This window comes from Tamandua tetradactyla, chromosome 5 (genome assembly GCF_023851605.1).
Source record: "Tamandua tetradactyla isolate mTamTet1 chromosome 5, mTamTet1.pri, whole genome shotgun sequence".
Classification (NCBI taxonomy): domain Eukaryota; kingdom Metazoa; phylum Chordata; class Mammalia; order Pilosa; family Myrmecophagidae; genus Tamandua; species Tamandua tetradactyla.
The window spans coordinates 68,465,060-68,469,674 of record NC_135331.1 but is presented as its reverse complement, the minus strand read 5'-3'; the positions used below and the strand labels follow the sequence as shown (position 1 = coordinate 68,469,674).

Genomic DNA, 4,615 nt, shown 5'->3' with positions numbered 1-4,615 from the left:
ATTTATTCCTAAACTCTACTGTAAGCAATAAGGATCTGACTATGTTTAGCCCCGATACTTAAAGATTCAAAATGTGATCATGACTAGAATTTGAAACATTTATGTAGTCATTAAATGTTCTCTAATTTGTTTATTCAAAACGTTACCTTCTGAAATGAAGTCATAGGAAGGACTCAACCTCATTCCATTCATTCAAGTCCTCATTTTATCTCTCCCCAAGGTAGGATAGCATAGGAATTCTTATTGAATGGAGATTGTCCATACCCTAGGTGAAATTTTGTTTGAATTTTGAGTGAAACAGGGAAGAGTAGTAGGTGTGATGGTCCCTAGACTTGGTGGAAAACATAATTGTCTATAGATTAAACAAAGGTCTGCACCTGGTCAATAATCCAGTTAATAATTGGTGAATAACTTAGGCCATACAGTATATGAATGGAAAGAGAGCCAAACATTCACTGTGCTGTAGATCCCATGGATAACTTTCATAAGTGGCTTCCAGAACCGAAAAGAAGATAGCAAAAGATCTGAAGCCAAAATTTGTATTCTTACGGACCTTTGACACTTCCTAATTGTGTAGCCTTGAGCAAATTACTAAATAGTTTTTGAATACCAGTCTCATCTGTAAAATGAGAACAATAATACCTACTTTAGCATATATTGTGAAGATCCCATGAAATGGCATTCATTCTAACTATAAAAGCCTAAAGGATTATTATTTAAGAGAATCAGCGTGGCATAACCATGGCATAAGTGAGCAAGGTTCTAACAATTTTAACACAACTATTTTGAACCTGAAAGACTTGGACTTTTGGGGACTTTTCAGATACTGTACATGGTGGGCACACTCATGTGGGTATGCATGAGATAGGCAAAGTTTTTATATTTCACATCACTTCTTCTTATAGAAGAAGTGCTATAAACCTGCTTATAAGCCTCCTACTTTTCTTGAAATAAACCTACAGGCTCCCTTAAAAGTAAACTCACATCCCCAAAAGTTAGCAATAAAGCAATGTCTCCTCCTACAATGAGGTGGCTAGAACTCGCAGCGTGGACCCAAATCTCCTGAGCAGTAGGCCCTCTGCTTTCTCTTTTAGCCCTTCAGGTAGGCATTGGCCATCCTTTGTTTCCCTTGAAAGCTTTTCTAAAGGATTGGGGATGACAGAAGGAAAATAAACACAGTGAATAACATGCAACTAAATTGGATAGATCACATGGTATGATTAGTTTTCAGGAATCTATAGGCCTAGAACCATCCCCAGGGGATACCAGGCAGAGAACATGCTCCAACAATCTGTGACTTGAAACACTCCTCAACACTCCAGATTTCCTCCTCCTTTCTGTCCTAGGTTCACAAGTTCTAGAAACACTCAAAATAATCGATCCACCATTTACTTATGACTTAGATTTGCTCTGCCAACACAAATCTCCTGGTCCTGGAAGGTAAAATCATCTGGAATTGGATGCCAGCTGCTCTGTTAGAAGAAACAGGCTCCCCAGTTTGTGACAGATCCCATATCTCCTTAGCTGCTCCTTAACGCTGAGGCCAAGTGTCAGCTGCCCTTCGGCACAGCAAGCACACAGCTGTTTTCCCATGGTAAGGAGGAAGGTGAGACAGAATGTCTCAAACAAAACTGGAAAAACAAAGGATGGGCCAAAGATAATCTTATGTTTTAAAAAAATGGATAAAAGCATTTTTTTTATTGTAAACTGTCCGGTTTATTATTATTATTTTTAGAAGGCTACAAAGACAATGTGAGCACTCACACCTAGACCAGCCCCCCCGGTGGAGGGGCTTCGGTACAGGAAGACAGCAGGGTTCGTTTTCTTTTGTTTGATTGTTTTTAAAAGAAGAAAGCAAAGAGGTTGATTGGGGTAAAGAGGGGGGTTTGCTAGAAGTTTCCATTTTTTTAAAATTTCCCCTGAAAACACAATTTAAAATCTCAACAACAATAAAACCCCAAACAAAACAACAAAAGTGTCATGTACATAAAAGGTCCTTTCAGGAAAGGGAAAGGGTGGGATTTTTCTGGTCATTCACTTGAAATATATATCTCCTATTTTGAGTTTTGTCCTTCACGTTTTATGGAATAAAACTAAAATTGGGAAAGGTGGGAGGAGGAAGAGGGTAGAGAGGTTGAGCGGGGAGCAGGAGAGATGCCCCTCCACCAGCTCCTGTGTAATGACACCTCCTTCTTGCATAATTTCTGGCATCTTCCCACCTGCAATACAGGCTCTCTCAGCATCTTGGAGAAGAGGAGGAGGGAGGGAAGAATCACACACTCATTATCATACTTCGAGAATAATTGTCATTTTTAAAGGAATATAAGAAGTTCCCTCCTAGCTCGCCATCATCTCGCAGAGTGCCTGGAAGATTGCTAATGCCATTCATATTGTTAGGAGAACTTTTTTGAAGTCCATCTGTGTCACCTGATCCTAAGGATCCATTCATGTGGTGTGACTCCATGCCACCCATGCTTCCCATTGGGCCTTCCCAGTCAGGACCCATTGGGAAGTTGGACCAACTGCCTCCAGGTAGCACCAGATTAATCATTGTGTAGATGTTATCACTGGAATTTTTTGAATCTGCAGGGCTAGGCATGTTGAGTGTTCCTGGGGAGCCACCACCACCAGAGGGACCCACATAGGTACCGAGTGATGAGAAGGAATATGGAATTGAGCTGGTATTGTCAGGATTGGGTCAGGGTTTGCCAGCTCCAGGGCCTGTGCTAATCCTGGACATGGTGGGGCCGAGGGAAATGGGCAATCATCTCAAGCTGCTGCTGTAATTCTGTGGGCCCCATTCCTCAAGGCAGGTCCATTCCCTCATTGGTCTTCCCAGTTGGGGTATTCTTGTGGTTGTGTGGGATCCATGGAATCTGGCATCATTGGCTCTGTCCCAGGACCGCCTCCTGGAGGCTGTTTTCCCATTCTGATCGGGGACCTGGGGCCACCTCCAGATGGTGGGGACATAAAAGCCCATCATGCTGCTGGGATTGTCAAGTAGAGGCTGTGCATGTGGTGAGGGCTGTGACCCCGGAAGAGCCTGAAAGAATCCCAGTGGGATGGGGCCTCCTAGCGTCCCATCGTTGGGGGGACAGGTTGCCGAGCATGGGGCTCAAGGTGGTAACTGTCTGTAATCATGAAAGGTTTTTGCTTCACTTGAATGTTCATAAGTGTCTCACCTTTCAGGAGCTGCACAGTAAAGTTCCCAAAATATGCTAGCCAGCACCTACTGTGTGCTGAATGTCTCACAGTCAGAAGACTACTCGTCACTACCACATTCCAATCACGGAGGTGATTTGCTCCCTCTTTGCACATGGATCAGCAAAAGCTCGGAGGGCTTAATACAACCCACCTGTGGATACTGAGTCAGGAGAGATAACAGTCTGGATGAGAATCCACACCTGGCTCACGCATGCTCCAAACCGAAAAGACTGCATATTGCAGAAAGCTTAAATTGTCAAAGTCAGGCCATGACTATGATTCATATGCACAGCAATGCAGGTGACTCAGCATATTCCTTTTTAAAAGTGAAGGGTATAGTCCGGAGAAGATGGCGGCTTAGTAAGACGCGCGGGTCTTAGTTCCTCCTCCAGAAAAGCAACTAAAGAAACAGAAACAATACGAAACAGCTCCCGGAGCCACGACAGAGACCAAAAAGACAACGTACCCCATTCTGGAACGGCTGAACGGGTAGGGAGAATCCACTGCTGTGAGATACCCGAGGGGTGCACGTTTTCCCGGCTGGGGTGGCTGGCGTCTGGGGTCCCCTCCACGCACGTGGCTCCCCGGTCTGACTGGGAACATTGGATAGCGGGGCCCTCCCGTCACGCTTGGCGTCTCGGGCCAGCTGGGCAATTTGGACCGGCACTCCCCCAAGCCACGGCCAGCGACCCCGCCTCCACACGCGGTTTCCCGGGCCGACTGCCCCGCAGACAAACGACCACCACGAGCGCCACCTACTGGGCAGGAAAAGAAAAACAGAGCCCAGAGATTCCACAGAAAAACCTTTCAACCAGCTGGGTCCCACACCCAGGGAGATCTGATCAAATGCCCAGACACCAGCAGAAAATAATGGATGACGCTCGGAAAATTGAAGATATGGCCCAATCAAAGGAACAAACCAATAGTTCAAATGAGATACAGGAGCTGAGACAACTAATGCTGAATATACGAACAGAAATGGAAAAACTCTTCAAAAACCAAATCAATAAATTGAGGGAGGACATGAAGAAGATATGGGCTGAACAAAAAGAAGAAATAGAAAATCTGAAAAAACAAATCACAGAACTTGTGGGAGTGAAGGACAAAGAAGAAAAAATGGAAAAAACAATGGATACCTACAATGGTAGATCTAAAGAGACAGAAGCTACAATTAGTGAACTGGAGGATGGAACAACTGAATTCCAAAAAGAAACAGAAACTATAGGGAAAAGAATGGAAAAACTTGAGCAGGGAATCAGGGAACTGAATGACAATATGAAGCGCACAAATATACGTGTTGTGGGTGTCCCAGAAGGAGAAGAGAAGGGAAAAGGAGGAGAAAAACTAATGGAAGAAATTATCACTGAAAATTTCCCAACTCTTATGAAAGACCTAAATATACAGATCCAAG

The 4,615-nt window shown here is 44.2% G+C and overlaps 1 pseudogene; it reads right to left on the bottom strand.

Annotated features, from left to right (window-relative positions):
• Positions 1 to 2,272: 2,272 nt before the first annotated feature.
• LOC143682497 (single-stranded DNA-binding protein 3 pseudogene) lies at positions 2,273 to 3,211 on the bottom strand (annotated as a pseudogene).
• Between the last annotated feature and the right edge of the window lie 1,404 nt (positions 3,212 to 4,615).